Below are 17,062 nucleotides of genomic sequence, written 5' to 3'. Positions count from 1 at the left end.
AAATATCAATAACCTCAGATATGCAGATGACACCACCCTTATGGCAGAAAGTGAAGAGGAACTAACAAGCCTCTTGATGAAAGTGAAAGAGGCAAGTAAAAAAATTGGCTTAAACCTCAACATTCAGAAAACAAAGATCATGGCATCTGGTCCCATCACTTCATGGGAAATAGATGGGGAAAGAGTGGAAACAGTGTCAGACTTTATTTTGGGGGGCTCCAAAATCACTGCAGATGGTGACTGCAGCCATGAAATTAAAAGACGCTTACTCCTTGGAAGAAAAGTTATGACCAACCTAGAGAGCATATTCAAAAGCAGAGACATTACTTTGCAGACTAAGGTCCGTCTAGTCAAGGCTATGGTTTTTCCTGTGTTCATGTATGGATGTGAGAGTTGGACTGTGAAGAAGGCTGTGTGAGCGCCGAAGAATTGATGCTTTTGAACTGTGGTGTTTTTGAACTGTGGTGTTGGAGAAGACTCTTAAGAGTCCCTTGGACTGCAAGGAGATCCAACCAGTCCATTCTGAAGGAGATCAACCCTGGGATTTCTTTGGAAGGAATGATGCTAAAGCTGAAACTCCAGTACTTTGGACACCTCATGAGAAGAGTTGACTCATTGGAAAAGACTCTGATGCTGGGAGAGATTGGGGGCAGGAGGAGAAGGGGACAACAGAGGATGAGATGGCTGGATGGCATTGTGGACTCGATGGATGTGAGTCTGAGTGAACTCCGGGAGTTGGTGATGGACAGGGAGGCCTGGCGTGCTGCGATTCACGGGGTCGCAAAGAGTCGGACATGACCCAGCGACTGAACTGAACTGAAGTGTCTTTCACTTTCACTTCTATTTATGTATTTATTTATAAGTTTGAGCTTCATGGATTCTTATTTTATTCCCTTGGGTTTTCATTACTGTCTATATATATGGTGTCTATGTATATATATCTTTTTGGTGCTTAAATTGTCAGATTTGACTAATGGAAGTTCCTTAAAGTAAGCTTACAGCCTTTTTTCATGCTCATTAATTTTTCTTAACTCCTTATTTTCTGACATCCCTAGTAATGCCACAGTTACTTTTATGCTCCTTACCCTAACCTTAGTCTTTATGAGAAAATTCTTAGGTAGGACTATGTAATTTTGTTTTGTGTTTCCTGATTCCACTCCATAGCTTTGGAGCCACTTTGTATTCCTACCAGTCATGTGTAACACAGTCTATTTAGGCACATATCTGTATTTCCTATTTGGCAAGTGAGTGATGGTATATCAGTATAGTTTTTCATTTATGAGTGTTTTTTGAAGTCATCTGTAATTGTTGTTTTTCTTTTTTTATAATTAGTATATAATTGCTTTACAATGTTGTGTTCATTTCTGCAGTATGATAAAGAGAGTCAGTATATGTAGATACTGGCTCTCTTCATATATATATATATATATATATATATATATATATATATATATATAAAACCCCTCCCTCTTAGAACTCTCTCCCACTCCCCACCCCTATCCCACCCATCTAGGTCATTACAGAGCACCAAGACTGAGTTTTTCCTATGCTTTATAAAAGGTTCCCACTAGCTATCTATTTTACACATGGTAGTGTATATATGACACAGCAGTCCCACTACTGGAATATCCCCTGAGAAAGCCATAATTCAAAAAGCTATGTGTACCCCAGGGTTCATTGCAGCCCTATGAACTATAGTCCACCAGGTCCTCTGTCTTTGGAATTCCCCAGGCAAGAATACAGGAGTGGGTTGGCATTTTCTCCTCAGGGGATCTTCCCAACATAGGGATTGAACATGCATCTCTTATATTGGGAGGCGGGTTCTTTACCACTGAGCCACCTCGGAAGCCCCTCCCTGCTGGGGGCCAGCATAAGGAATCCCGCCCGTGACAAGGTCATGTGGAAGGAAGCCTGACAAAACGCAAGGACGTGATCAGGCTTCAGGGGTTCCCCCTGGATAATTTCCTGAGCATCCACCCCCCAAGACCAGAGTCTGCCTGCCTTACTGCGTTATGCTTTCCACCTACTCTTCTGTCATTAACAGGGGGCTGTCCCCCCACCACCTTTTTCTGGAAAAAATTAGAGCTTTTAGATAATAAATCTCCTGGGCATAATACGAGTGTTTCAATCCAAAAACCCCTCTGATGGCTTTCTAGCCTGCCTGAAGGACTCATACAGCTGCGCATGTGATTGTTTGAGGCCTCCCAACTGTGGGATGCACAGGAAGCTTAAAACATCCTAGGAATGTAGGGGCTTCCAAGGTGTCAAAATCATTAGAATAGGACTGATTAAAGGTTTCATTTGTTGAGCCAATACTTGCTGCCAAATTTTTATATCTTTTATTTTTAGATATAGTTGGTATATAGAAAAACAGGTAGTAGACCTGGTATTAGCAACATTAGGTCTTTGAGTTAAGTGCTTTCTTTGTTATAACCCACTGCACTTTTGTTCTACAGCAATGTAACTTTATTTAGTACTTTGAAGGTGATGCAGAGTAAAGAAAAAACACTTCTAGGGAAAAGGAATTTTCTGGTTTGATAGACAATTATCCAGGAGGAGAGCCATAAAAATGTTAACAGGCCTCTTGGCCAGAAAATAATGTAAACCACCTGAGACCTTTTGTATACGGGAGGGTATGCAAAAAGAAAGCCTTGTCTCAGTGAGGGTCAGGACTGCTGCCCCTGCATAACTCTGCATATTCCATTATTCCTTTATGTACAACATGGGGTATATAAGCTGTTTTTGAAAAATAGTTTTTGGAGTCTTGCACTGGTGCTGGGCTTCCCCATGTTGTTCTTTTCTTTCCTTTTTCGGCTGAATTTCCATCTGGAGTGGGGAGGTTCACCACGTCTACTTACTTGCCCTGGCTGCTAAGACCCACGCGAAAGGGAGCCTAAGGCGGTGCACCCTTCGATATTCAAGTGGGCGCCGGTGGCCTAACATAGATGGTGCAAACCTCTTGTCTTGAGGTTTTATTGGTTTTCCCCATAAACCAAGTTATTCAGCCTCTTTTTCTCCACCTAAATTTCCTACTATACTATTTCTTCCTAATCTAATCTTATATCTCTAAATACATAAGTTTTTCCCTCACCTATCCGTCTCCCCTTCGAATTCCCTGGATCCACTGGCGCTGGACCCCAGCACCTCCCTTAAAATGTTTCCTATCATACTCCAAGTTCCTTTTATAGTCAATTTTTCAATAGATGTGTAAAAATAGATATTGTTTGGAAGAGGAGTATTTCAGTACTTTATCACATCAATGAAACTTCTTCCCAAGAGCAACTTTTTCCCCCCTGCAAATATTTAGCCAACATATTCACTGGGTGGGCTTCCCTGGTGGCTCAGATGGATAAATAATCTGCCTTCAATGCAGGAGACCTGTGTTGGATTCCTGGGTCAGGAAGATACCCTGGAGAAGGGAATGGCAACCCACTCCAGTATTCTTGCCTGGAGAATCACATGGACAAAGGTACCTGGTAGACTGAAGTCCATCAAGTAGTAATAGTTGGACACCAGTTAGCAACAAAGCCATCATAACATTTTACTATTTAGAGTGTAGAACCATCTCTTTCTTCACTTTGAGCTCAGAAGTCAAACAAGAACTGAATGAAACAATAAACAGCTGTTGCTCCTACTTTTTCTCTATGAATACTTTTTCTGTATGACTTCAGATTTTTTTCAGGAAAACAGAACCTTTCATAGTAGTGAAAAGAAATATATGACTATAGCTACTTTATAAAAGTTTTATTCAATTGCCAATGTTTATTTCCTCTTCAGAGTTCATCTGAAATGTTTACTTTGTTTGATATCTGTTACTGATAGATATATTTTGGCATGTGACAGAGATTCACAGAAGTAAGACATAACTGCTGATATAAATATAGCCAGTTAGGGGAAACAGAACTGTTATCAAATAAATTACAACAGAGTATGAGATGCAGAAGCAGAATTGAATGAGTTACTTCCATTCTTTTGGCTTTCTTTTACCGAACTGTGCAGCCTAACAGTTTTCAAAATTTAACATGTAGCAGAACCACCTGGAGAGTTCACTCTAACAGAAGCTGCTAGGACACCTTCAGAGCCTTTGAACCTATAAGCCCAAGGTGAGGTCTGAGAATTTTCCTGTTACCAGTTTCCAGGGGATTCTATTAGTGTTATTCTGGGGCCATTCTTTGGGAAATTGTTTTTGAGTCTTTATTGCAACCATTTCCAATACATAATATAATACACATACTATATAATGTGGGGCTTCCCAGGTGGCACTAGTGGTAAAGAACCCACCTGCCAGTGCAGGAGATATAAGAGACATGGGTTCAATCCCTGGGTGAGGAAGATCCCCTTGGAGGAGGGCATGGCAATCCACTCCACTATTCTTGCCTGGAGAATCCCATGGACAGATGAGCCTGGTGGGCTACAGTCCACAGGGTCACGAAGAGTCATACATGACTGAAGTGACTTAGCACATACACACTATGTAATGTAACCACATCCACCTGTGTAAAAAATAGCCTTAAAATGTCTTTACTTTTTCCTCCTCTATTTCTCTATTTTTCCTTTTTTGAAGAACATTGACAGAGCATTTAGGAAAATTACATTCTAACACCCAGTTAGAATGACATGTAGAAAGCTATTCCAATTTCCCAGCCTGCCTTCTTGTGATTTACACAAAAGCTTAGTGAACTCTATTCAAATTCATAGATAAAAACTCTAATCTACTTTTAAATCAGGTAAGTTTTAATCAACTTCTATAGTAACACCAATATTAGTAAAACAGCTAATTTTCTTAGCTAGGTTTGATTTAAATAAAGGTGGAGACAAAAGTAAAATAGATAACATTATGCTACACATAGTTTTCTGACTTTCACATTTTCAATTTTTCAAATCGTGAGCTGTTCCATGAACAATAGGCTTAGACAGAACACAGTTAATAGAGTCTAGGACATATTTTTTACAAGTAAAATTTTAATCTGCCTTGCATTTTTAATTGTGCATTAAAAACTTGTAGATGTGCTCAGATGCTTCTTGACTGCAAATAACAGAAACCCCATGTGACTAACTTAAAAAGAAACCCATCAGAAAATATTAGAGCTTTCAGCCTAAAAGGTGCAGACAAGACAGGAGCCCCCAAGCAGTGGGCTATAGAAACAGATCATGCCGCTGCCCCATGGTCTGGTTGCTCCAGTCTGGGAGTCTAGTCCTGGCTGCCAGATCTTAACCTCTCCATAGGTGTGTTAGTAAACTCTGACTACCCATGACAGTTTAGTTTCACTCTTGAAGAATCCAGTCCCTAGTGTATGGATCCAGTTGGCCAAACCCTGTCATAGGTGAGCATGTAGATAGCAGAGAGTGGGAGAAGGGCCATCTTATCCTTTTGGGCTACTGTAGAGGGAAGCAGTCTCCACTGCTCCTGTGTGTGATTCCTTTCAAACCAGCAAGTGTGTAGATGCTTCACAGCCCCACTATAACAGGGGTAGTTGTTGTTGTTCAGTGGCTAAGTAGTGTCTGTTTGTGACTCCATGGACTGTAGCCCTCCAGGCTCCTCTGTCCATGGAATTTCTCAGGCAAGAATACTGGTGTGGGTTGCCATCTTCCTTGGAAGATCTCATTTCCAAGATATCTTCCCAACGCAGGGATTGAACCTGTGTCTCCTGCTTGGCAGGCAGATTCTTTACCACAAAAACAAAAACCAATTATTCCTGCTGTTATCTTTTCAGTCACATCCAGTGACTCATATTCCCCTTCCTAACATAGCATTGCACAGCTTGTTAAATCTATGTAAAAAAAAAAAAAAAAAAAAAAAAAAAAAACCTTTACAAATGATGTCATCATTTGATTTCACACATTCAGGGGCAGGAATTCAAAGGAGATGTTATTACTTTTTGAAGAATTAGAAAACCACACCTCAGAAAAGCTGTGTAACGTTTTCATAAACACATACAAAAGTTTGAAACAGAGAGAGGCAGCATGCTTTGGCTTCCTTTCTACAGTAACATACTGGTAAAATGTTTGGTTAAAAAAATAATTGCATGTTTACTTCTTTTAGCAATGGCCCTGTATCCATGAGGCTGCACTGGACCTCAAGCTACAGAATACACAACTAGTGTTGTCCTACAGTTGTAGACACTTGTTATATCACAGAAATATGAGTCTCAAATTGGGGCTGCTCCAGGCTAGATAATATACCAGTTCCGTGATGTCAAACCCTTTCACTTCCATCACTCTTAGCTGCTCCTCATGGCAGCATTGCCATCATAATGCACACAGACAACCCCAGCTACAGACAGGAAGTCACAGACTTGCCTCTTAAGCCTCTTGAATCAAGAAACCCTCCCCAGAGATCCAGTGCACTCTTCCCCTGAACCCAGTCTGACAACAGTATGGCAGTGGGTGTCTAAGCCAATCAATTTTGTTTGAAGATACTGAAATTTAGTTCCTCCTTGCAGAGACTGTCTTGTAAATGTGTTGAAGATAATTTTCTTTATCATTGTTGCCTTTGCATTGCAGTTATTGCAAAATTTTTCAAGGCAGTAGACAACTACAGCATTCATGGGCTGCTCCTGCTAAGTCACTTCAGTGGTGTCCAACTCTGTGCGACCTCATAGATGGCAACCCACCAGGCTTCACTGTCCCTGGGATTCTCCAGGCAACAACATTGAAGTGGGTTGCCATTCATGGGCACATGCCATAATATGCCATTCAAGTCAGCTGTACAGGATCCGTGTAGGAGCTTGACAAGTCATGAAAGTTCTCTAGTAATGAGTGAATGTTTAACACCTTGTGTTATGTTAGACATGCTATCAGCACTTTCAGAATTTTTTTAATTTGTTTTGTTTTTAATAATGTGAGGTTTAACACTTTATGTTATGTTAGATACGCTCTCAATACTTTGAGAAATTTTTGTTTTGTTTTAAATAGTGTGAGTACTCCCTGTCTGATGTGTAATTTTATGATTAAGAATGCTGGCAGTTATTTGATATTGGGAATGATTCACTGTTGAAAAGAAGCTCTCTTAATAATTTCAAATTTCTCGATTGGTTTAAGTGAAAAAGGCATAGAAATACCAAGACAAATTGCTTATTAAAGACTGTCCATTTGCAACTGCACGTGTGTGAGAGAATCAGTTTGAGAAGTCAGAGGTAGTGAGGGTAACAGAAATGGAAATTAAATGTGTTTGTGTGTTTGTTTTGAATGTATAAGAAAATAAGTTTTTTTTAAATAATATGCAGAGATATAGACTTGTAAGTTTTGGTTATAAAGTAAGCCTTATGAAATCTAATGCTAGGCTACCTCATCAATATGAGAAGAGAAAAATTAGAGAAAATTTTCATTTCAGTTACATCAGAGGGAAAAGCTGGAATAAATGGAGTGAAATTTTTATAGAATTAAATTTTGCATCTTTTTCCTGTCACAGATACAATTTTCTCCCAAGTTTTACTAATGAATAGGGAGATGTAAGATTTGGTAAATGTAACAATATAATCATTTAAGTATTTAAGACAAGCATTTTTTCAGAAATTATATTTATTTATTCAGGTGAGTTCAATTGCTCAGTCATGTCCAACTGTCGGCAACCCCGTGGAATGCAGCACGCCAGGCCTCCCTGTCCATCACCAAATCCCGGAGCTTGCTCAAACTCAGGTCCACCGAGTCGGTGATGCCATCCAACCATCTCATCCTCTGTCTTCCCCTTCTCCTCCTGCTTTCAGTCTTTCCCAGCATCAGGGTCTTTTCCAATGGGTCAGTTCTTCCCATCAGGTGGCCAACACATTGGAGTTTCAACTTCAGCATCAGTCCTTCTGATGAATATTCAGAACTGATTTCCTTTAGGATTGACTGGATGGATCTCCTTGCAATCCAAGGGACTCTCAAGAGTCTTCTCCAACACCGCAGTTCAAAAGCATCAGTTCTTCAGTGCTCAGCTTTCTTTATAGTCCGCTCTGACATCCATACATGACCACTGGAAAAACCAAAGCCTTGACTAAATGGACATTTATTGGCAAAGAAATGTCTCTGCTTTTTAATATGCAGTCCAGGTTGATCATAGCTTTTCTTCCAAGGAGCAAGCATCTTTTAATTTCATGGCTGCAGTCACCATCTGCAGTGATTTAGGAGCCCCCCCAAAATAAAGTCTGCCACTGTTTCCACTGTTTCCCTATTTGCCATGAAGTGATGGGACTGGATGCCATGATCTTAGTTTTCTGAATGTTGAGCTTTAAGCCAACCTTTTCACTCTCCTCTTTCACTTTCATCAAGAGGCTCGTTAGTTCTTCTTCACTTTCTGCCATAAGGGTGGTGTCATCTGCATATCTGAGGTTATTGATATTTCTCTCAGCAATCTTGATTCCAGCTTGTGCTTCATCCATTCTGGCATTTTGCATGATGTACTCTGCATATGAGTTAAATAAGTTGGGTGACAATATACAGCCTTGATGTACTCCTTTCCTAATTTGGAACCATTCTGTTGTTCCATGTCCCATTCTAGCTGTTGCTTACTGACCTGACCTACATACAGTTTTCTCTGGAGGCAGGTCAGGTGGTCTGGTATCCCCATCTCTTTAAGAATTTTCCACAGTGTTTTGATCCACACACTCAAAGGCTTTGGCATAGTCAATAAAGCAGAAATAGATGTTTTTCTGGAACTCTCTTCCTTTTTCAATGATCCAGTGGATGTTGACAATTTGATCTCTGGTTCCTCTGCCTTTGTGGGGTCGCAGAGTCGGACAGGACTGAGCAACTGAACTGAACTCCTCTGCCTTTTCTAAATCCAGCTTGAAAATCTGGTAGTTCACTGTTCATGTACTGTTGAAACCTGGCTTAGAGAATTTTGAGTATTACTTTATTTATTGCAGTAATGTATATAATTGTATATTAAGCATGTTTATTTAAGCTTAAATGTAATCACATAGGTCCTATTTTTGTTTACTGTGGATACATGTTCTTTGGATTTTTTTGTGTACTACTTAGAAAAATTTTATTTTTCTTATGTATCAATTACTATCAGAGACTGTTAAAATCTGCCATATCACTGTGGTTGTATCAATTTCTTCATTGCAATTCTGTGATTTTTTGTGTGTGTCATGTAAATTTCAAAATGCTTATATTATTGTCATATCAAGAATTTTATTTTTCCTTTGTGCCTATTTTTCTGTTATTCATATAAATCAATACTAGCTTCCAATATGTCTTTTTGTATCCCTTTAGTTTTCTTTTTAGTGACAGACTGTCTTTGCTCTTTAGTCACGTCTTCTATTAACAGAGAAAAAAAAAGCCAAATTTTATCTTTTGATTAATCATTAGCTGTCACCTTCTGATGTGTTTAGATACCATATCATTTTGTGCTTCCTTTCTTTTTCTTTTTATGACTTTTTTACAGTGTTCACATCTATTGGTTCAGTTCAGTCGCTCAGTCGTGTCCAACTCTTTGCGACCCCATGAATTGCAGCACGCCAGGCCTCCCTGTCCATCACCAACTCCCGGAGTTCACTCAGACTCACATCCATCGAGTCCATGATGCCATCCAGCCATCTCATCCTGGGTCGTTCCCTTCTCCTCCTGCCCCCAATCTCTCCCAGCATCAGAGTCTTTTTCAATGAGTCAACTCTTCGTATGAGGTGGCCAAAGTACTGGAGCTTCAGCTTTAGCATCATTCCTTCCAAAGAAATCCCAGGGTTATCTCCTTCAGAATGGACTGGTTGGATCTCCTTGCAGTCCAAGGGACTCTCAAGAGTCTTCTCCAACACCACAGTTCAAACGCATCAATTCTTCAGCGCTCAGCCTTCTTCACAGTCCAGCTCTCACATCCATACATGACCACAGGAAAAACCATAGCCTTGACTAGACGGACCTTAGTCGGCAAAGTAATGTCTCTGCTCTTGAGTATACTATCTAGGTTGGTCATAACCTTTCTTCCAAGGAGTAAGTGTCTTTTAATTTCATGGTTGCAGTCACCATCTATTGGTTAAGTTATAATTATTATTTTTCTGTCACATAGACATAATTTCTCTATATTTTAGTGAGTATATGTGTATTCAGCTTAATATATCTGTACTTAATCAGTACCTCTCACTTTATTCTCTCAAAACTAAGAAATTTACAACATGATAATCTAAAGTCAAATTTTCCCATCACTTCTTTGCAGATTTCTGTTTAGGATTTTAGTTTGACCTTGATCCTGATTCACCCTAAATTATATTTAATTTCACCAAACAGTCATTATTATTACACAGCTCTGAAATATAAATTAAACATTTATTCTCAAGGAAGTAATTTTATTATTCCATTTTAAATAGCAAAGTCTTATTTACATGTGCCCATTTGCTTGCCAATATCTTTACTCCCACTGCTTCTGGCACTCATGTCTTCTAGGATATTTCTTCTTCTTTATCAAACACATCCTCTAGTGATTCTTTCAATACCAGATGCATTTGTTTCCCTGAAAATGTACTTATTTCATCTTCAGCTCTGAATGATCATTTAAATAAATACAAGCTTCTATGTTGAGAATTAACTTTTTCATTATTTTTAAGATATCATCACAGCATCTTATATTTCTTTCCTGTTGCAGACTCTGTAGTCAGTTTAATTTACTTATATTTGAGAATAATTTTTGAGAAATTTTTTTTCTGTTGTTCTAGAGTTGCAATATCTTGCCTGAAGGTGGGCTTATTATTATTTGTGGAATTTAGGAATCTGAAAAATCCTTATTTATAACTCTTTGAATATTTTCTCTTGCTTGTTTTCTTTGTTCTGAACTTCTGGAATTTCTCAATAGTATATTTTGAATCTTATCCTTTTCCTTATGTTATTTTTCTGCATGACTTTTTGGTAAACATCTTTTTAAATTTCCCAGTTCATCAATTCTCTCTGCAGTTGTCTCAGATCTGCTGTTTAGTCCTTCTTCCCCACTGAGTTTTCATTTCGATAATGCCATTTTTATTTCTAGAACATCTATTTTATTATTTTGAAAATCACACATTTGGCTTCATAGTGTGTTATTATTTTCTCATGTTATTAATTTTATACTCATTATCAGAAAGTGTTCTGTTATTTGAAGTTCCTTGGTATATAATCCTCTGCTTTAGTGCCTACCGCTTCTTAGTCATTGAAGATTGATTTTATCTTATGTCATTTTAGCTATGGTACATACCTACAATGGGCTTCCGTGGTGAATCAGTGGTAAAGAATTCATCTGCCAGTGAAGGAGACATAGGTCAGGGAGGTCCCCAGCGCAAGGAAATGGCAACACACTTCAGTATTCTTGCCAAGAAAATCTCATGGACAGAGGAGTCTGGCAGACTACAGTCCACAGGGTCACAAAAGTGTCAGACACAACTTAGTTACTAAACAGCAACGACATACCTATAGGAGGTCATTAATTCATTGAAATTCTGCAGGGCTTGAGTTCAGGGTATGCCATTCCAAAGAAGTCTCACTTTTCTGTCTGGGGAGCACTCAAGGGTAATAGCAACTGTGAAATTAGAATTTTGTGACTATGTTTTATTTTGTGTGTTACTAGATGACCTGGGTAATCTAAAGTTGAACTTCAAATTAATGTGAGGGAGAAGCCTCTGGGTATGAATTCTCAAGGAGTCTTCTTTGCCCCAATTCAGAACTCATATAAACATCCTAAATATCATTTTTATACATTGGGCCAAAAGAGGAAAATTTTAATTTGCTCATTTTCATTGGTGACAGAGCACTCTGGTGACCAAAATTTTGCATGTTTTCTCACTTCCAGCTCCCACAACTTGAAGCACAGTGTCCTACCTCACCTCTACTATGCACTGGCTTTAAAACATAGACACTTGGGCAAAACTCATAATCTCCCCCACAGGAGTCCACGGGGTCAGTTTAATTGCCACACGTCTCTTCAAGTTTCAATTTTCTATTTAGTTGCTCCTGATAATACCCCATTTATTTTATTAAAAGCAAATGTATGTATCTAAAAGCATCCTTTTATAGTCTATTCCATACATATCAGTTTTATGGGAGAGTTTTTTCTCTTTTCTTAGTATGTTTATTTGCCATTCAAAGCACCAGTCATATTAACCATACAACGTCAGTGGAAAGGTTAAAGCAAATATTTATCTATTCCTTATTGATGGAAGTTTTTTTTCTAAATTTGAATGAGCCCACATAGATCAGTTTTCCCAGACAATGGCTCAATTTTTATTCCATCTTCTCAGGTATTCCAGATAGTAATTTTTACTCATATCTTTATATTTAACTGAAAATAATGACAGCCTTTGAAAATCTTACTATGATTTTAGTAACAGTAACCAGTAATGAGATCAGATATCATGAAGAATTTATATTTTTAAAAACACAAATGCAACAGTTCATGTAGCAATTTGCTTTGAAATGCAATTATTAATATAAATCATTAAAATTGAATAATAATTGTCAAAAAAATGAAAAATGTGCATTTTATATGTCCTTTTTTTCTCTCAAATGTTTACAAAAATATCCACAGTTTGGCAATTTTTAATAAACTATAAATTATCAGAATGTACTCTACAAAGAGTACTTTGATGGTTAAAAGAAAACTGTAACAGCAAGAGCATAGTCATTGACTGTATTTATGGGTGAGAATAGAAGTGAGTTTTGAAAAGAAATAATGAGAGAAATGAGCTTCTCTGATGGCTCAGACAGTAGAGAATCTGCCTGCAATGAAGGAGACCCAAGTTCAATCCATGGGTCAGGAAAATCCTCTGGAGAAGGAAATGGCAACTCACTCCAGCATTCTTGCCCGGAGAACCCCATGGACAGAGGAGCCTGGTGAGCTACAGTCCATGGGGTAGCAGAGTCAGACATGACTGAGCTACTAAGCACACACACAGTAAGAGAAGCAACTCTAACTCTGGAAGAAATAAAGAGAATTTCTACTCCAGCTAGGACGAAATATAATAGCCACAAAAGTATTTTCTCAAAAAAACATTTTTCCTGTTGTCTGTTTTTTCCTAAGAAAAAGAAATGATGCCAGCAACTTTTAAAAATATTATCTTTCCTAAGTGTACTCAAGTGGCCTTATTTTATCTGAAATATTACAACTCATTTTACAATAAAAAAAAAAAAAGGCCTCTTCTGGGCTGTCTTTAAAAGTTTTGCAATAGTGTGTGATTAAACAAGAAAATGTCCTTAAAAGTCAATAAATATTTTTCTTAGAATTTTGAAATTTTTTGTCAGCTTATATGGTTGACACATCTATCTTTGTTCCAATACAGATTAAAGGCTTAAAGCTTTTTTCTTAAAATTATAAATCTAATATCTTGGGCTTTGAATTCTCTTCAAATCTAAAAATTCAGGAGGCAATTATCTTGGCTAAACTATAAGATGTAATTTTTATCAAGAACAGGATTTTTTTCTGATGCCGTTCCAAGTTATCTTTGTCATATGAAAGAGAACTATTATAATTTGTAAACTACTTCATTATACATAATTTTATGATTTAGGTACGGGAATTGCCATACTGACACATATTGCTTGTCCTAGCTCAAATGACTGAGGAGGTTCTGCCCTGACCATCTAAAATTCACAAATTCCTTCCTCTGTGCTCCTGTAGCATGTTAAAAATATTTATTTTTGTCATTTTAGCCACATATCTAGAAATGGTAAAATACACTGACATATTTATTGAAACAAAGCAAAGCACACTTATTTCCCTACCCAGAGTCTTTTCACTGGACCTGGGCACACTTTCCTAGCTGCTACAAGTAGCTGTGCCCCTAGCTCAATGGAAATAACTTTACCCCAAAGATTATGTCCCCACTTAATGCTAGACTTTTTGGGTTCAAAACCTTGCATCAAGGGAAGGCACATTCAGCAACAACTCTTGCTCCAGAACACTCTTGGAGTCAGACTGAAGCTTTTCTCCTAGCTTACCTTTCTTCCTCTGCCCTGGCCTGCTTCCCTTACTTCTAATGTTCCTATTTCTGCTCATTTTGGTCTTTCAATTTCTGTGCTTTCTTTGAATGTCCCTGATTATCCATTAATATTTAAAAGGGAGCCTTTAAAATATTAGTTTTCTCTCTGTAAGTTGCGTTGGATTTTTGTAGAAAGTGGACTTTTATTGGACCTTATATGTGTCTTTTCTCTCTGGCCACCATTTCTCCAAGGAAGCTTCTTACCTATTGCCTGAGTGTTTAAGCTTGGCTGCCAACATTTTGGAAACTAGGAGAGGGAGGAAAGCTTGGGGGGTTCTATATTTAATGTATATATTTTAATTTAAATTTCTGTAGTTTCAACCCACAGCCACACTCCTACTCTCAACCTTGCCAATACCTTGGGCATTTCTCAAAGAATGAACCTGTTTAAACCTGAGGTGGTAGCGGAGTAGTAATTGAATTGCTCATCCCAGGAGGGGGTGTGTGTTTTCATTTCACAGTTGTTTCTGACCCTTTGTGACACTGTGGACTGTAGCCCACCAGGCTCCTCTGTCCATGGAATTCTCCAGGCACGAATTCTGGTTGCCATTCCCTTCTCCAGGGGATCTTCCTGACTCAGGGATCAAACCTAGGTCTCCTGCATTGTAGGCAGTTTCTTTACCATCTGAGTCACCAGGGAAGCAGTGGGAACCAAATAACTCTTCTTCTTCACATATTATTTTACCCTCATCTCCTGTGGTATCACACACTTCAAATTCCTAATAGATTAAAGGATTCTTGAAATAAGTTGTTTGATTTCCTACTGCATATATCTTTGTAGACACATAATTTATCTTTCATCCACTGTACAATAGTTACCTTCACTTTTTCAGCAAGTATGTATTAATCTTAATTACCCAGGCACTGTTTGTACTCTGGAATACAAAGCAGGATACAAATGAAAATTGCCATCATCATGATTTTAGGAATAATATACAGATAACCAAGTAAATAAATTATAGTGTTTCAGAGAATGAGACTATTAGGGAGAAAATTAAAGCAGGGCTAAGGATAAGAAGGCTAGAATAACTCAACTTCAGGTTTTCATAGAAATATCAAGGAAGACCTGTAATGGTATTTTAGGAAACTCATTTAGTCATTTTGGAGTGAGCTAGTGAAATCTTGGAAAAGATGATAGGGACTTGGCAGCAGAAACTGAGAGAAATGATAGATACTTGGTATTAGCAGAGATGAAAGTAGGTAATTGTGTTCTGTATGAACTTGAGGCAAGATCCAACAGGATTTCCTGATGGAATAAATATGGGAAGAAAATGAAATAGAGAAGTGAAGGGCTAACCCTAAGGAGATCATGTATATTGTTGAAATAAATTTTTTAAGCTCAAGGTGGAGCCACTCCTGCCCAGAGTGCCACATCAGCCAAGCAAAACCTGAGTAACTTTTGTGTCCCTGTGAATGTTCCACTTGACCAGAAATGGAATATATTCAATCAGCAGATCCCCAAATTCCAGGTCAACTCTGGGCTCTATACTTACTTCCTATTTCCTTAATCTCTCTAAATAAAGGTGAGATACAACCCCAGCCAAGCAACTTAAGCAGAGTACTTCTTCCTTGTTTTTTGGCTTGTTTCTTTGAATTAACCAATCTTCAATTTTTGACTTCAATCAATGACTTCAATTTTTGCTTAAACTCATCATTTGTGTTTTTATTTTATTTTAAAATTTAAAATTTTAAAAACATTCTCATTTTGAAATTGAATCTGTAATTTCTCACCTCTCAGTTCAGTTCAGTTCAGTCCAGTCGCTCAGTCGTGTCTGACTCTTTGTGACCCCATGAATCACAGCACGCCAGGCCTCCCTGTCCATCACCAACTCCCGGAGTTCACTCAGACTCACGTCCATCGAGTCCGTGATGGCATCCAGCCATCTCATCCTCTGTCGTCCCCTTCTCCTCCTGCCCCCAATCCCTCCCAGCATCAAAGTCTTTTCCAATGAGTCAACTCTTCCCATGAGGTGGCCAAAGTACTGGAGTTTCAGCTTTAGCATTATTCCTTCCAAAGAAATCCCAAGGTTGATCCCCTTCAGAATGGACTGGTTGGATCTCCTTGCAGTCCTAGGCTTTGACTATTCTGAAAACCGGAATTTTTCCTAGCAGTGTGTCTGGTACTTAGAAACTGATCAGTGGGTGACTGTTGAACAAATGCCAAAAAGAATATCCACTTATGATAACATGGTGCATTTATAACATAATAAAGTTGAACCTGTCCGTTCACATAGTAGGTGATTTTTCTTATGGTGTATGGTTAGATTTACTTCTGTATCCTTAGTAATAAATTAGCTCATGGTTGTTTTTGCAGGCATTGCTGCAATGCTCTAACTTGAGATCTAGTTAGGGTAAATAGACTCTTCTTCCAAAAAATTTTCTGTTTTATGCATATACTATCTGATTGAAAATCTTTTAATTGATTTCACCCTTCTTGGTTATATGTAATTAGAGGACTATTTTTTAATAAAATCAATTTCTATTACATTAACATAAAATGTATTGTATGTGTTTGTGCAATATATATATGATATGTAAACTATGCAAAGTTTTAAATAGGAGAAAATAAATTGACATTTTTATTGTATTAAAATAAAACAGTGCTTAATTTAACAATATAATAAGGATGCTCTAGAAGGTATGTGGCAATCATATTTTATAAATTAAAATTCATATAATAAATCAATTACTAAAAGAAGGAAAACAAACTGGCATTTTTAAATTTAATAAGCATTTCCAATTTTTAGGAATTATGTACTTATGATAAATGTCTTCATGTGCCCCAGAATGTGTTTACATTTCATAAACAAGAAAAAAAAAGTGAATAAAGCGATAACGCACAAAGATATCCACAAAGAAATGATTTATGTAGTATGTCAGTATAAAAATAAAGGCTGGAGAAATGAAAAACGTACCTCAAAACTGCATATACTCAAAAACAAATAAAATTCTGAACTAAGAAGAAGCAAGGAAAGAAAGTAAATGATAAAATTGACCTTTTTCTATTTCACAAAGAGAAATGGCTGCCTTTTTGTTCATCTCGGTCAATTATTCCCATTATAGGCTCCAGATTAGTCTGCCATTTTTCATTTTAAGTCGTTGAAAAGAATCTATAACTCACCAACTGTCTTTATGAGAAC

The sequence above is a fragment of the Budorcas taxicolor genome, chromosome 22 (genome assembly GCF_023091745.1).
Source record: "Budorcas taxicolor isolate Tak-1 chromosome 22, Takin1.1, whole genome shotgun sequence".
Classification (NCBI taxonomy): domain Eukaryota; kingdom Metazoa; phylum Chordata; class Mammalia; order Artiodactyla; family Bovidae; genus Budorcas; species Budorcas taxicolor.
The sequence above is the reverse complement of the archived record's forward strand: the minus strand, read 5'-3'. Positions refer to the sequence as shown.